The sequence below is a fragment of the Episyrphus balteatus genome, chromosome 3 (assembly GCF_945859705.1).
Source record: "Episyrphus balteatus chromosome 3, idEpiBalt1.1, whole genome shotgun sequence".
NCBI lineage: Eukaryota > Metazoa > Arthropoda > Insecta > Diptera > Syrphidae > Episyrphus > Episyrphus balteatus.
The window spans coordinates 92,316,740-92,334,721 of NC_079136.1; the positions used below are offsets into that span (position 1 = coordinate 92,316,740).

The 17,982-nt window shown below is 28.7% G+C and overlaps 1 protein-coding gene across 2 annotated transcripts in view; it reads right to left on the minus strand.

Moving 5' to 3' along the window:
- The window catches only part of LOC129917219 (uncharacterized), a 71,833-nt gene that overhangs the window by 9,026 nt on the left and 44,825 nt on the right, over positions 1-17,982 (minus strand). The gene's annotated exons all lie outside the window — the stretch shown is intronic.

Below are 17,982 nucleotides of genomic sequence, written 5' to 3' on the forward strand. Positions count from 1 at the left end.
AAAGGAAGTATTTTTTTTTTTTTTTTTTTTTTTGTTTGTTACCGCATAACTTTGGACTGAGTGAACCAATTCTTTTTGTATTGGAAAGCTGTTGGCTGCAGTATGGTCCCATTTCAATTTCGTTCATTTTTAGCCATAGGAACTATTTTAAAAACCATAAAACCCAGTTTTGATCCATGGAAGTCGGTTTTGTTTTTTTGCTAAAAATGATTATTCTCAATTATTTTTTTAGCCTAGGTCTTCAATTAAGCCAGAAAATTCCAAATATTTTTTAATTTTGTTCATTTTTATATGCAAATTTTGGTTATGGATTTGAGTTTTTCTCTATAACTGGAAGTATGAAAAATGTAGTAAGGGCCTTTACGAGATTATGGGCAGTATAGCACAGTGGGAGAAAGCTAATGGCCATTTTGTTCATTATTGCTCAATTTGAAGCAAACTCTCAAGTTGACGAACTTGTGATTTGACTTCAACTCGAGAGTTGAAACAAAAGTTGAGAGTTTATTTTGTTCACTATTTTTTTCTCAACTATCGAGTTTAAAAAACCAAAGTTGGCCCACTTTCACTTTATAAAACCCTGGGATATTTGTGACAGTAAACATAAATACTGCCAATTTTTAATCATTATTTTGAATGTTTTACGTCATTAGTTAGAGTTTTATTATGGCTTGTGTATTATTTGGTGTTCAAAATTTCGATTTTTATAACTTTTTTTTTAAGAATTTGTTTGTTATATTGGGGGGCAACAAGAAAAGATCATTTTTCGATTTTTTTCTTTGGAACATTAATTTGTTACCACAATAAATGCTAAAAAATTTTGACAGACAAATTTAAAAAAAAAAACTTCTACTTTTTCTGGAAGTTGGGGAAATCTAAAGTTGATAAACTCTCGAGTTGAAAATCAAAAGTTGAAAACGTCAACTTGGAGTGAATAAAACCAAATTCGAAAGTTGAAGATAAAAATCCTCAAGTTATGTTCAACTTTGAGTGAACAAATTGACCCTAAAAAAACTTGCCAGGGAAATGAAAAATACAACATTGATATTTTTTTTAAATTAAGGTTACTTAAATGTTGCCGTACAAAACTTTTCGTGGAAATTGATTGAATGATTGTGTAGAAAAACAGAAAACAAGAAAATGGGATTTACCGTTAATAACGGATCAAAAGATAATTTTTTATTTCGAAAGATGCGATACTACAAGTATTTATTTAATGAATATTTACGTTATAGCCGACTCATTTTTTAAAATTCAAAATTTTTTTTTGTCTTCTTCAAATCAAGTCAATAAAACTAAATGTTTTTGAAAAATTGTATCTTTAACTTTTCATAAAAAAAAACATGGTATCACCTTGCTTTAAGAGTCAATATGTGAGTTTCATAACATCTCATTTCATTCCAAATTCTCAAAATGTACTTTTGGCCTTGTTTTTTCTTCTTCCTCGATATTATCGTAAACTCGATTCAAAACTTTCAAGCCCTGTTAGCTCGCATTATTGTATTTTGGCCAGTAATATTGATCCTTATTTGATTTCTTGTATTTTTTTTTTATTTTTACTTTTATTTTTCCAATTTGTTTTGAAACCAAAACGAGCAAACTGACTGATGGAGATTGATCTATTTCAATTTTTTTGTTATTATCAATCTTGAAACCCTGTCAGCTATTCATTCAATGGACGGTTGATATAATGTCATAAGTTTTAACGCCAATTTGCTCACGTAGGACGCAAATCGTACCCAGTTCTGACAGTTTACTTTGCTTGTTGTCAAAATGACACAAAAAATACGATAAGATTACATTTTGAATGTTTTAGTCATTGAAGTTCAAAAGAACAAATCTTTGTTCTTTTTTATCTTCTGTATCATAAATTCTTTTTTTTATTTGTATACAGGGTGTCCCACAGTCACCGCCCCAAACGAAAACCATGGATTCCTGAGGTCATTTTAAGTCGAAAAACTTAAGAGGTAATTTTCTCGTTTTCGTCCCGTTTTCGAGTTACCACGGTTTTTATGATTTTTGTTCTATTTTCCCTTATCTGGCTTTATCTTTACCAAACTACGTTTGATTTGAAAATTTTTTTTTACAACCAATTAAGAATTTATTTCAGTTTAAGTTTGTCTCAAAACTTTTTTTTCTCCGGACAACCGTTTCTCCACAATTTTGCATCAAACACAATTTTCTTCGTTTTTTAAGTTGTTTTTTACACTTTCATATCATTTAAGTCAAAAAAACACGTTAATGAGTATTGATTTTTTGTGCTTTTTATTAAAGCCCAATTTATTTTCATAAAAAAAATAAGTTTTATTTCATAAAAAAGGCTACTGAAAGTAATTAAAAAAAAAATTAACAAACTGAGTGAATTAAAAAAAAAATAATTTTTAAATACAAAATTTATTTAAATGAATTAAAACTTTTTCTGAGCTTTATTTATTTGTTCTTTTCATAACCACAATAGCTCAGAAAAAGTTTTTAATTCATTTAAATTAATTTTGTATTTAAAAATTATTTTTTTTTTTAATTCACTCAGTTTGTTTATTTTTTTTTTAATTACTTTTAGTAGCCTTTTTTATGAAATAAAACTTATTTTTTTATGAAAATAAACTGGGCTTTAATAAAAAGCACAAAAAATTAATACTCATTAACGTGTTTTTTTGACTTAAATGATATGAAAGTTTAAAAAACAACATAAAAAACGAAGAAAATTGTATTTGATGCAAAATTGTGGAGAAACGGTTGTCCGCAGAAAAAAAAGTTTTGAGACAAACTAAAACTGTAATAAATTCTCAATTGGTTGTAAAAAAAATTTTTCAAATCAAACGTAGTTTGGCAAAGATAAAGCCAGATAAGGGAAAAGAGAACAAAAATCATAAAAACCGTGGTAACTCGAAAACGGGACGAAAACGAGAAAATTACCTCTTAAGTTTTTCGACTTAAAATGACCTCAGGAATCCATGGTTTTCGTTTGGGGCGGTGACTGTGGGACACCCTGTATACAGGATCGGTTTCTTCTTTGTCATTGCTTTTGTATAAATTTGTACAAAATGCTGATGAAATAAAAATGTTCTATTGTAATACAAAAACTACTTTGTAACCGATTTAAAACTATTATGCAACTATAAAACTATCAGAATTAATGGACTAGTAAACACACACAAGGTGTTAAAATCAGAAAATAACAACGATAAAGTTTAAAAAAAAATTCTTTAAACAAAACTTTGCAGCAAAGCATGGCTCTAATCAAATGAAACGATGTGTGTATATTGTCAAAAGTGGGTGTGAATCTTTTAACAATGACATTAAGTAATGTAAAGATTTGGATCTTAAAAGATATAAAATAAAATATTCCACTGTTGGTGTAATCAATTTGCATATCTCAGGTATTTATTTTATTTCGTTTAAGATCATTGTACTACATTGCGAAGGTTTAACCAAAATTTAAATGGAAAATTTTGAAGAAAATAAAAACTTTTCAATCATAAAAGTTTTAAGAAAGTTTAGTTCAAGTTTGACAGTCAAGATTTAATTTGACAGTGCACATTTTTACAAAGGAAACGTTACTTAAGTTTCTAATATACAACCCCTAAGTGTGAGTAACTCAAATGTGACAATGGGTATTACACAAAAGTTGACGAATAAATACACTGTGCTAGTTCAAAAAACAGACAGATGGCGCTTCTATCTACTAAAGATAACACGATGGCGTCCTTAGTTTAGTCCTTAACATGTATGTTTAAAAGTGACAAAATAGTAATTTTACTGATTAAATATCTTTTACAAACTGTAATTCTACTAAAAGAATCAATATATGGTCTATAAACGTCAATAAAAAACCAATAAATGCAAAAAACATATGGGTCTTTTCGATGATTTTGGGCTTAAAACAGAAAATTTCAAAGACCAAAATCTTTCTTAACTGAGCCAAATTTGAAAAACTAAGGACACCATTGTGTTCAGCATACTCGAATTATCTTTAGTAGATAGGAGCGCCATCTGTCGGTAAAAAAAAGAACAGTGATATCATAGATAAATGATTATAAATTGATTGCAGCTTATTTAAAAGATACAAACTCATATCGATTGGTTAGGAATTCGAATCAATCAATTTTACTTTTGTGACCTAAAACCCGACGGAAGAACTTAGAATAAATAATAACATTTAAATAGATCAAATTAATTTATAATAAATATTTATATTTGAACATTTGTATACACCTTTGTTGTCAATACAAATCATAGCCGCTAAGTAAAACAAGTATAAAATAATCAAATTAATTTGCAAAGGAAGTGTCTGCTTAGTTGTCACTTGTTATAACCGATAAGTATTAAATTAACCTATGCACATATTTATCTTTACAAACAAAACTCAGCATTTTTTTTTTTTGTTGAATTGATTTTGACGTTCTGTTTTGATTTCAATTGATTTGTCGTCGTCTATTTTTCAGTGCAAATATAATATTATATTAACAATGAATTGATTTAAACAATAAATCAAATCAATCAATTTGATAAATTTATCTTTGCTATCACTTTTGTTAAAGAAAAAGATATTGCGTATTCGCTACAGTGACTTTTAAAGATAAAGACAAATATGCACTTAAATGAAAATCTTGTATTGACAAAGTGGCAAACTTACTTGTAAATATGTAAGCGTTCAAGCGCTTCACACTCAAAAGTGGATAAGTGCTTTTCTTCCTAGATTTGTCAATTTGGTTTCTTTTCAGCTGGTCGTATGAGTTTTTTTTTTCCTGGGTTCCCCCCACAGTCGAAATATTCCTAACACGTTATTAATATAGTTAAAGTTTAAAGAAAGAGTTTTTACATGAATAGATGTAAATTACTGAATAAGGTACACATTCGTGTAGTGCGGATAGATGAAGAATCTCTCTATATAACTCAAAGTAAAAATACTTCCTGATCTTTAATTGGATTTTGCATTTATTTAATTTCTCTAAGTGAGATTATAACTAAGAATTTACTTTTTTGGAATAAAAAGGATAGCCGAAATTGTATACTTAAAATTAATATCCTATCCATCGATCTAAGATAAACAACGTGCTACGAATTTAAATCGTGAGAAATTCGTGGGAAATTCTATATTCGACATACCTACAACAAAATAAAATGAAAACATAAAAGCTAACTTACAAAAGTGGTAACACCTGAAGGTGCCAAAATAAAACGTGCAAACAGCACATATATTTAAAATTGGTGCCAACAAATTGGAATTGGAACAAATTTTTATCGAAAACCTTTATATAGTTTGCGCAACGAAAAATTAATATATTTATGCATGTATGTTTGTATTTAGTAAACATTATGAGAATAAATTTAGCAGTCTTATAAAAGTGTACCTACTTTTGAGGTCACCATCAAGAACAGGTGCGGTTAAACAAGCTTTCTGTATTACAAGTTTTATTTGCTGTCAGGCATTCTGTTAAGATACGAGTTATGTTTTAAATGAAGCCAAATTTTTTAAGCAATTAAAAGCAACTTCAATTCATGTAATTACATTTGGAGATAAAGAGTAAGGTTCACATAAACAAATTTATAGTTTGCGAATGCAGTGTGGTCTTAATGTGGAGTTTTATGGTCGTCAGTTCTATAGATAATGCAGTTATCAAGTTATTAACTGAAATGTTTGAAACTAATAGATCTTCCATCCCTGCCCAGATACTAGAATTAAATAAAAAATAAATATAAATTATTTTGTGTCACGAAGATCGCGATCCCATGAATGATCAAAGTGACAGCTCTCAACCATTCCTAGGTGTGCGTGTAATTAGTTTACGAATATGGAGTGAATCTACAATTTTCTACCGTGTCCCAACATCCCAACGGCAAAGGTGAGATGCACTTAGTCATGACTCATGACTTTGAATCCCACGCAATTCGTGCACTTAACTCTCCTTATAATGTAACATATTTTTTAATAAAGGGAATTAAATAATGATTTTATGAAATATTTTAGTTCTTGTTTCGCATGATCAATTCATATTAAAGCCTAATACGCTGCTGATGCGAAACGAAAAATCCCATACAAAAATGACACAACGAAATCGTCAACGAAAAATTTCGTTCAACTTTTCGTTCTGCAGTATACGCTGTTGAAAAGTCTCCACTTCTTTTTCGCACACAAACAATTGCTGGGGATATTAATTGTGTGCGGAAAAATTACATTTTATCTAATTTTTCCTTACTTTTTATCGCATTTTAAAATGTTACTTTCAACCAAAAAAAGGTTAAAAATAAAGAAAAAGTGGTAATTTTTGAAGAGGCACATTTCTGTCGTTTCTTAATAAAAAAAAATTTAAATATTTAAAGTTTCCAAAGCGATATCTTTAAAAATACAATTTTTAGGACCTCAATTTCCTGGAACAATGTTTAGAACACTTTTTTAAGGCTAAAAAAATATAAAAACCTAAAAAATCGAGAAAAGGGGGGCTAGAATTTTTTTGTTTTTGGCGCCTAACTTTCGAAATATTAAACTTAGAGGTCCAAAAATTTGGAACAATGTTCGGAACAACTTTTCAAACCCGGAACAACTTTCAAACTTTCAATTTTCGAAAAAAGGGGGGCTCTAAAAGGGGTTTTTTGGCTCTAAAACCTCCATTTTTGAAAATTTTTCAAAAAAAAAAAATTGGAACAATCCGGAACAAATCGGGAACAACCTGGAACAACTTTCAAAAATAACAGTTTCAAAAAAAGGGGGGCTAACTTCATACACTCACATTTCTGTCGTTTCTTAATAAAAAAAAATTTAAATATGCTGTTATCAAAGGATTTTATCTCTACTTTATTTTATTAGTAAAAAGTTTGCAGTTACCGTGTTCAGAAACCAAATAGGTTTTTAGTAAAAAAAAAATTAAAAGTATTAATTTTTGAACATTTTTCATTGGTTAACAATTTAGTCAAAACGAATTTTCAAAATTTTTTAACCATCCTAATTTGATAGAAAATTAAATTTTAAATGGAAAGAGTCTCTAAGTTAGGCTTGGTTTTTTGAGTTATATCAATAAAATTGGAATTCCGTAATTCACCAATCGATTTACAACAATTTAAGGCTAGGAATCATATTCAGCAATAAAAAAAATTTTTAACGAATTTGTTCCATTCATTATAAGAGTAACAAAAAAAAAAATCATTTCTCTGTAAGCCACTTCTATTTGATTTTAATTTCAGAGGATTTTTTGAAACTGAATGAAATAAACTGAAGAAAACGGTGATCATTATATTGTATTCACCGAATTATAGATATACACTCCTTTTCATCAGAATAGGTACACAACTTTTCAAATTTTCATTAATCGTTTGTCACCAATAGTGGTGCGTGACCCAATAAGGTTTTATTGTTTTTTGGTAGTTTAAGATGTTAGGTAAAGCAACGGCTAAAATTATTGCAAAATGAACCATAACTTTCCCATTGTTTTTCTGGTAAAGTATTTTTTGAGGAAAAATTAACTTATTTCTTTCTTCATCAGAATAGGTACACCCTTGTTATCTATAATGTTTTTGTGAATTTCGGGCGAATTTACCATTAAATTAAATAACTGGACTTTAATAAGTGTAATTTAATAATCATACTACCATTTTGAAAAGCATTGGTGGGTTAAAATCGCTAAATTTTGACGAAAACACCTTAAGAAATAAAACAAACAAAGAAGGATCCACCAATACTGGTATGGTTAAAAAAAATTACGAATTGTGAATATGCTCTATCCAGACTTCAGATAAAAACATTCTGGGGGTAAAAAAATTAATGGTTGTAAAAAAAAATGCAAAAAAACACTCTTAGACGAGTAAATTTTTACATGTGCTACCAGTTTTGGTGGATTAACGACAAGAATAAAAGTGAAAAACAGTTGTTATTTGTAGGTAATTTTAGGACAGTAAATAGAATGGTCATTAGTCCCAATCTTCTAAAATGGCTGAATTTTGAAAAGACACCATTACTACACCAAGAACAGAATTGTATGCGTTTAAGGTTTTTGAAATCCTTTACCACATGAAAAGTTGAGTGGTATTTCTGTTATTTTTTGATCAACGAACATTTAATTTTGATGTCCTTGGTGAGTTAAACTATCAGTTTAACATTCTGCGAAAGGAGAAACCATTTTGAGACCAACTTCATTGTTAAAAAAGAAGTGTTAAGGCATGGAAGAAAGTATTCTTCTACGATAATACAAATAATGAATTTCAAACGTGAAGAATGGTCACAATTATTTGTAAATGCATATTCAAGAAACTTTTCCTTAATTCTCTAGTATTTGTGAACCAGTATTTTGAATTTTTTAACAGGACCACGCCTCCTACCACAAAAAATGCTCTGTAAAATATTGGGAGGAAGTGCAAATTTAGAAAGTACTTGAGTATCTACCATAGAAAACAACCCTGAACCTTGTTGAAAATGTTTGGAAATGGCTAGCCCGTACTGATGAAATTTGTGAGAGTCGATTTTAAGACAAAAATATTTCCTAACCCACCATTTAACAATTTAGGGAAGCGATTCAGATAGATTGCATAGAGAGATTTAACAATGCAATTCCTGGACAGTTTCGTTATTTTTTTATGAATAAAAACGCCACTATACAAAAAATAAAATAATTAAAATTCATTTTTAACCCCTTGTAACCCAACATTGTAAATTTTAAAATTATTAATGTCAATCGAAAGGGCTTTAGCTATAATAAAACACGTATTTTTTAAAAATTCAATAAATTCATTATTTGCTTAGTTATTTCGAAATTTATGCAGTAAAAAAAAAAGTTTAAATAATTTATTTTTGTATATAAATGCAAAAATTCAAACAAAAAGCTATCTAATATTTATTTTTAGGCGCATTCCTAAAATCCAAAAATAAAACCCCGTTAGTTTATGCACGAAAAATATTTTTTCTGAATTTCGTAGTTTTTACATAAATTTGATTGTTTTCCAAAAAAGCCAAACTTTCTACATTAACTGCCAATTAAAAACTATTGGTGCTATTTATTAGAAATATGGCGCATTATTTCGATAAAGCAATTCTTAAAGATTATGTAAGAAGCTTTAAAAGTATAAAAATATGTTTTTCACAGCTTTTGCGCGATCTTTTTCGGTTTCGGTTTTCGGTTTTCGGTCAAGAACTTGATTCAAATTCATTTCATGGACATGAACATCATTCTCTATGTGTACTTATTCTGATGAAACAAAAAAATAACTCAGTTTTTCGATATGAAATGCTTTGCCATAGAGAAACAAGAAAAATAACCACACGTTTTGAATTATTTTTTTTGCTGATTCTGCTAACATCTTAAACAATGACTTGACACCAAAAAATTATTATTTTTCCTACACTGTAAGGAAAAAAGGAATACTGAACATTTGAAAAGTTGTGTACCTATTCTGATGAAAAGGAGTGTACTTAGGCATTTTATAAATATTTTTGTTTTCAAATTTCCATTAACTGAACATAATTAAATATTTATAACGAATTCAAGCAGAAGCACACTTGTTAAATGCGACTCCAAATCTGATATGTAATCAAAGTTAAAAAAAAAATACGCACTTAAATTATGAAATTTGTAAGTAAAACAATAGTACATACATATCTAAAACGTTAAGTTTAATTTTTAATTCAACTCGCTGAATACTGTAATTTTATAATCAACAAATATATACATTAGTAGAGGCTCTATAGTATCGCATGTCTATCATGATCAACATGAAGTTTTTTTTTTTGCTTTTGTAGGTAGAAACATTTTTTGATGAGTAATTTTCATCAATAATGAAATTATATAGTATTTAGTATTTATGGTACGTTGATGTATAATTGACAGTAGAATTAATCGCATGTTAGTAAAGCATTTGCGTTGTGTCATTGTTGTGAACAGGATAATTGTTTAATACAATAACTAAATACTTTGCATGCCACTGAAAAATCAGAGAAAAATCGTTTAATTGTCAAGACATTGTTTTCAATTATTTGATTAAATTAATATATAATTAGTAACTAATAATTTTACTGACGTATTTTCTTCTTTTTTTTTTTGTACATATATGGGAATAAAAACTTATATGTTTATATGTGTGCATTGTTCAGTGAAGCAGGTTTGAAAAAATACTTAATTGTAATTTATATATGTTTAAAATATGTAATTGGTAATTAATGATAATAAATAAGTTTTTTTTTTATCATTTCAATATAATAGATACTTTAATTGCCATAAATGTTTAACCCCATTTTATATATTATTTCATGAAATCTCTCGATTTTTTATTGTTATTTTTATTTATTCTTTTATATATTTTACTCACGTGTCACAACTGTGGCAGTGAGAGTGGATAGACTAACCATCACCGACGCCAGGTCGGTTATGTCGCCAATAGAAAAATTGAAGACAATTCTATAAAAACTCCATTGAACTTACAAGACACTTAAATGAAAAAAAAAAAAAAATAATAATTCAAAAAAGCACTTATGCTTTCTCTGCATTCTTGGAATTAATAATTTTTTTTTTTTTAGTGAAAAATTTCACTTACGAAAATCATCTATATGCATTTGGAACAGAGTTCAAGCCTGGTCACGTATTATTTTTTTTTTTTTTTTCTTTATTAAGTGTAAATCAAACTATGATATATGGTTCGCTGCGACCAACCGACAAGACGCACAATAGAAACCCCATGAGTCTTGTTCGTAAATAAAAAAAAATATCTTCTTTTTTTCTACGGGAAAAAGTCAAGTGCTATTAATAGCTATGGGAAGTTCATGATTCTTAAAGAATGAAATGATCACAAGCGTCAACCATTAAAAATACAATACTTCAATTAATAATTATTAATAACACAACATTATTTGAAATCTATCGCACCATAATATAAAAAATCTCATATTTTAAAATATTAATTTAGATTACAAATTTAATTATAATTACCAAGTTGACTACCATGAACATCATTCTAAAGCTATTTAACGGATAAACTTACTTTCTTGAAAAATGCGAATTCTTATTGTACATACAGGGAAAATAACACAAGGATAACTTTACTTCTGGTATATTTAACTTTATTTCTGGTATATTTAACTTTATTTCTGGTATATCTAACTATAGTATGATTTAATATAGCCGAAGAAAAATTATCCCAGACGTTATTTTCTCTCCGTGAAGCATCACGTAGGGCCAATTTCATTTTTTGGTAATATTTTTGGGCTATCATTATACCACCTGCAAAACTTTCACCGAATTTCGCAAGTATTGGATTTTATGCACTGGGGTTTTCGGTACAAGTACAAATATACCCCGAAATAATTTTCTACTTTTACCAATCATCAACTCCTTACTTAAAAAAAAAAAAAAAAAAAAAAAAAAAACAGTAGAAAGATTTTCGAGGGATTTTAAACCTGGTATTTATTGGCAGTGAAATTCTGCGTCAATATCACTCATAAAAATTCATCTGTCATAAGGATCATTTTATTCACTATTGTTAAACTTGAGGCCAACTCTAAAGTTGACGCAATTGAGAGCTGGTTTTAACTCCAAAGTTGAAGATTTGATTTTGTTACTATTTTTACTTACGATACAGGTAAGTTAAGGGCGAATATTAAGGATTCATAAACAAAATCGAACTCGAGACCTCTGTGGAAAGCCTCCCGGTTTTGTATTGTTCCATTTAATTTCTGAGGCCAACTGAAAGCTGGTGTTTTTGCATTTGCTTGTACCAGAAGTTTTTAGAGGTGGTATTTTTAACATGAAGGCTTCCTCGGATCTTCGTTCTTCTAATACGATCAAGCTTTGTAACTCCTGCTGTCATTCGAAGCATCTTCATCTTAGCTGCTACTAACTTACTCTCATACTTTTTGTACATTGTCCAACATTGTATAAGCCGTATGGTAAGGTGAGTGCTGGACGCACAACTAAAGCCATTTGGTTCAAATTTGAGAGTTGTGTGTTTTGGAAGATTTCCTGGAGGAGAACTTGAAATTTTGTTTCTATTACCAAAAATAACGGTTATTACCTGCCATCTAACCAAAATAGAAAATTTTGTCTATCTAAAAAAAGATTATAACGATTTTGATAAATACAAATCTGTGGTTTTTGGCAAATAAGATGCTATTATTGGAACAAAAAAAACTTTTTGGACTATTTTTTCGTGGTACCTGTCATAGAACCCATTTCTTGGTTTCTGACTTTCTCTTAAATTGCCTAACCAATTTCAATGAAAATTAATGTACAAAGTCGTTTTAGTATCCTTTATTTGAATGAAGAATAAAGGAGATTGCCAAAAAACCAAAACAGCATCGATACGAATGAGACATATATGGAATTAAAAACAAGACAATCGGACTTTCCAGAAAAGTTTTGGCTGAGAAAACGCTTTATAGCTTGAAAATAAAATCGTCATAGGAAGTTCCGGTGATGGTTTTTGTGTCCTATAGGTCTTATTCGTATCGATGTTGGGGTTTTTCTCCATATATTTTTGGATATTCTCCTTTCAGAAAAATTAATTTTTAGATTTTTTAAGAAAACTTTAGGGCCATTTTATTCACTTTTGTTCAACTTGGGGCAATATCTCAATTTAAATAACTCCAGGGTTGACCTAAACTTGAGAGATAAATCCCAAGTTGAAAATTCGTTTTATTCACTAATTTTTCTTTAAACTCTCCAGTTAAATCTAAAGCTGGCCAACTTCCAATTTTCAAAATATCCCTGGGATATTTGTGACAAATTAAAACAATCTGCCAAGTTCAAATCTATATTTAATTTTTTGTCATTTAAATTGAAGTTTCATTTTTTTTTCGAATTTATGAATGGCCCTTTTTGTATATTTTTTTAACTACAATGTACATGTTTATTTTTTTTAATAAAATTAAAATGATCTCGGCGAAAACATATTTTAAAGCTCATTTTCATGTACATAAGAAAGATTTTCCGAGAGCACAAAAAGAAATCCTGGACCAATAATATTGTTTTTGGGAGAACAAAATAAACAAGAAAAAACATATGTACAAATACTTTTGTTACACACATCGCACTTCATTTATTATTATTAATGTGAACAAAAATTATGCGATTCATTTTTTCGAAAATACTTTTGTTCTAAAAAAAAAAAAATATAGGTTCACGACACGTTTTGGTGGCACAAACTATTTTTGGTTTCGGTGGTAACACAAAAGTTCCATTATCCAAAAAAATTGAATAATGGTTAATTTCTTAAAACACAACAATAATTTTTGATTTCCTTTACATCTGAACAATCTTTTGACACAAAAATAAAAATAAACAAATGACATTTTTAACCAGAATCTCAAGTTTGCTCGCAAACTTCTCATATTTTTGGGAGTTGAGAAAAGCTTAAGTTGATAAACTCTAGTTTCTAAAATTGAAAGTTAAAAACTTCAACTTTGTGTGAACAAATTCGAATTCTCAAGTTGAATATAAAATACCTCGAGTTGTATTCAACTTCGAGTGAATAAAATCGCCCTTAGTTTTTTTTTTTTTTGATTGTTTTTATGAACTTTTTTGAAAATTGGTCTTCATGCGTTGTTTAATTTTTTTGTTAACTGATGAAAATTTTAAAATTTTGTTTTTAAGACTTCTTTATTTTTCAAGAAAACAAATGAAATATAGGTACTACTTTTGGGGGTCAAAATTATTTAAAAACCAAATTAAACAGAATCACTCCATTTTATTGATCACGAGTGTTGATCATCACAAATCAACATAATGTGGACCCTGTTTAAAAGCAATTACGTGCCACAAAGTCTTGCATTTAATTTTTTTTTAGATCTCAGCACTAACCTTGTGCTGATAACCTAATAATTTTTTTTTTAATTTCCATTCTGATTAATAATCGATATCAATTTTTGTCAACTACGAATCAATCATGATCATTTAATTTAATTTTGTTCGCTTAATTGTTTTATTATTCATTATTCTATAAATATTAAAAAAAAAAATATCTGGTCTTGATAGAGCTGTTTGAGACAGTTTAGCATCATTGCTTTGTAATTAGTCATCCTCGTCGTCATCAATAAAAAACTACACCATAGTTATCATTCACATCTGGGAGAATCATCATGTGCATTTATGTAGATAAAATTAAATCGAGAACACTTAGAATTGACTTTTTGTATCTGAAAAACTATATTGTTTTATTTGTAATAACCGCCAATTAAGTATTTTTTTTTTTCACAAACATATACAACATATCGCTTTGATCTTTTGATTCTTAATAAACTGAATTTAATAATCTTAATCTAATAAAGATTGAGATACAGTTTCTTAAGAATCTTATGAACTTTTTGTTGAACTTTAGAAAAACCAATGTTTGACTAAGGGGAAATTTAAAACAATTAAATGAAACCTTTTATTTTAATAATGATTAATTGTTTGATTCTTTTAATTATAGAAACTAGAAATATTTTGTAAAATATGTGTTGTTTTTTTTTTTCCTATTGACGGGACAAACTCAAAAGGCATATACCCTATTTTTTAGCACAAAGCGTTCCTTCTCTTCCTAGAAAACGACTATCTTTTTTCTTAAGTATTTTTTTCTTCTTTCTTAAGTATTTTAATCTTGATTATAATTCAAAAAAAAAAAAAAAAAATTAAATAAATAATAAAAATAAAATTCTAACAACGTTCGTTTTTCTTTCGAACTTATTTACATTAAGAATTTATTTCTTGAAACGTGTAACCTTCGAAAGTATCATTTGCATTATTGTTAGGTACTATTATCCAATTGAAACCGCATTATTTTTATTTTTTCGTTTTTATTAAAAAATAAAAACAAATTCTTTGATTTTATTTTTATAAATATTGTGATAAATTTCACGCTTATAGAATTTATTTACAATTATTTGCCAATTGACAATTATTTTATTTTTTTTTTTTTCTAAAGTTAAGTTTACACTTTGCATCTTTTATTTGACAGATTCAATAGAGCAAATCGTGGCGTCTGTCAACGACTCAATTCAATTTGTTTATTTAATTAGATAAAGCTTCAAGAATTTTACACAATGGTGGCAAAAAAAAAATTAAATATTCTTTTGCTTTCGAGTACCTACTCACTTCATGGTGATAATTAAATAAAATTTCATAAAGAAAAAAAAAAAAGTTTTCTTTTATTTATTATTGATATTGTATTTTAAATTTTTACTATAAAGAAGAAGAAGAAGATTTTTGCAATTCTATTTTTGTATTTCTTGGCGATGAAATGTGAAAAGAGCTGCTTTCCTTTAAAAAAAAAGATATAAACAAAAAAAAAACAGTCAACAATCTTGAGTATATATAAAGCCTAACTATTAATCACTAAACAATAAGCCATTGTAGACTTTCGATTCGAGTTCGTGCATTGAATAATATTCCAATGAAGCACTCTCCTGTCAAATGTATGTGTAGTATACAAAAAAAAAACAAAACAAAAAAATGCAAAAGACGTCAAATTATGGTATCTGTCAGTCGGTAATAACTTTGGCATAGTTTTGGAATCATATCTATGCGGCGGCGAGTACCATTTGTTTGTATGTATTTTGTGTATGTAGTATTTTTAATGGTGGAACTATAAAATATTGTTAACTTTCATATTATCGCCATTAAAGTGCTGCAATTAGTTATTCGTGGGGCTTGCTCGCTTTGTTAATGCAAATATAGTTTAGTTTGCTTGATGGGAAACAAAAAGTAGACACCAATAGGCTATGTCAGCATCAGGTTGGTAACTGTGAATTCCTGACGCTTCAGGCCCAGGGAAATTATGATACTATATTGGCCTTTAAAAACGATAGGTGTAAGATTGATTCTATGATTCGTTTTAATAAAAAAAATTAGGTTGAATTCATTCGTCAGTAAGCTCCTGGACGAATATTCTATTTCATAAGGCACCCAAAAGTTTATATCACTACCAAGAACATGAGAACCCGAATAAACCGGATAAGCGCTAGAACCGAGCATTTACAATCTGTTTATACCACCGCTAAATTTAATTTTCTAAAAATTGGTCGAAAACCAAGGCCCTCAGTTTTCGCACCTGCGATATTCAACTTTTGGCGACCATCTTGGATTTTAGTTTTGGTTAAGTACCTATACAACAATCTCTAATATGACGCCCTCTAGAGGCAAGAATCATAAACTATCTTGATTTAAGGTTTTTATTTTTTTTTTTTTTTATTAGTTAATGGTCTATAACCAAGGGATAAGAAAGACGGTTCAAACGATGTTATATTTGAAGGTTAAAAAAAAAAATAGTTTAGAGGTTATGAGGGCAAATAAATACTCCGCTACAATTACCGATTTAAAAAATCCTATGTGCAAAGCAAGTTTAGTTTCAAGATAAACTTCATGTCTTACTTTAAAATCAACTATAAATCATATTCTCTCTTTTAACAATATTCCTCATATAAAAGAATAGGGTCCGAAACGTTTTTCGCATTTTCTAACGGTAATATTTCAAAAACGAGAGCTGATTAATTTTTTCTGACTTCGGATTCGAGTTCAGCACCTTCAGAGTTCAAAAACCTTCAGAAAAGTATATTTTGTTTTCAGCAACAAAAAAAAATTAATTTTTGTAAACCAATAGGTACATAGGTACAAAAAAAAAATCAAGTCAGGTTTAAAATGCGTGTAATTTCAACTTCAGAAGACGAATCCGGACGGTTCCGGATGAGATCTTTGCAGGGAATTCTTGCTTAATGCCTACACTATCCGCTGGAATCAACGGGACAATGGCGGCAAATGGCGGTAGTGCTATGAAACTCTAAAAGTCTAAAATTAATAGTAAACTTTAAATGTTTGTTGTTTAAAAATATATTTTAACTTATTTTTTCGCTCAAATAATGTATCGATATTATTTATGAATATATTTTTATCTAATTAATAAAAGAATCAGTCTTAGAAGATATGTAAGATTAGAGTGTGAACGGAACGTTTAAAAGTACCAGAATTTTTATATTTTTTTTACTAATTTTCAACTTTAAGTGTTTAATTCGACATTTAAATATATTTTAATTGACAAACGGTTATCATTTCTTGGACTAACAACTATTTAACTATAAGAAACCAATATTGAATCCTTAAAATTATCACTTTCGAATAATAAAGTTTTTTCTAAGTTTTCCCCACTGTGTGGCGGTGTATTAAAAAAGGTTTCCACTTTACATGACCCTAGTCTAGTTTTAAGATGTTAAAAAGTTTTGTATTACTTAGCCCTGAAAAAAAAATTTACCCAGAGTTAACTCAGCGGCAGTTTTTCAGTACAACATTATTAACCTTTGAGTTTTCAAAAACCTTTACCTGCTTTTTCTACCATACACTTGGTGGCGAGTCCACTATTTTGATATATAAGTTTCATAGATCTTTTTACGGTTAAAATAGGTCTTTCATGCTCTGCTAATATTGTGTTTAAAATACACGATCTTAGCACAAAATTAAAAACAAAGTTATCGAGGAATTCCGACAACTTTTGAATAGGGTTGCCATGTAAAGTTACTCATTTTAAGAGTGAGAATCATACTGATCCCATTTTGATATGTTTAAGGCAGAAAGCGGAAGTGATGCCAACACAGAGAAAAAAAACACCTACAAACCAGCGGATTTCTGCATGGTTTTTTGCCAAGATGACTTCAGTTTTAAATTAAGCGGACAAATCTTCTCAGTTTCTTGAATGCGCTAATTTAAAAGAAATCCACTTAATTAAAGCGGATTCCACTTATTTTAAGCGGAAATCGTATTGTTTTGAGATAATGGAATTTAAGGTGGGTATCATCTTATTTTAAGATACCTTTTTCTCCGTGAAAGTGCAACAATTGAAGAAATACAAACAGCATAAAAGGGTTACCACCCTTTCTTTTCAAATTTAATTTTAAAATGTTGCTATTTCAGAAGCTAGGTATTTATTAAAACAAAAGGAGTTGCCGTTGTTTTTTTTCTGTTTTTATGTACAAAACTGGGCCTCTAAGCTCAAATCGTTGCACGACTTGTTTCTTGCCTGAAGCCAACATATACGCTTTGTATT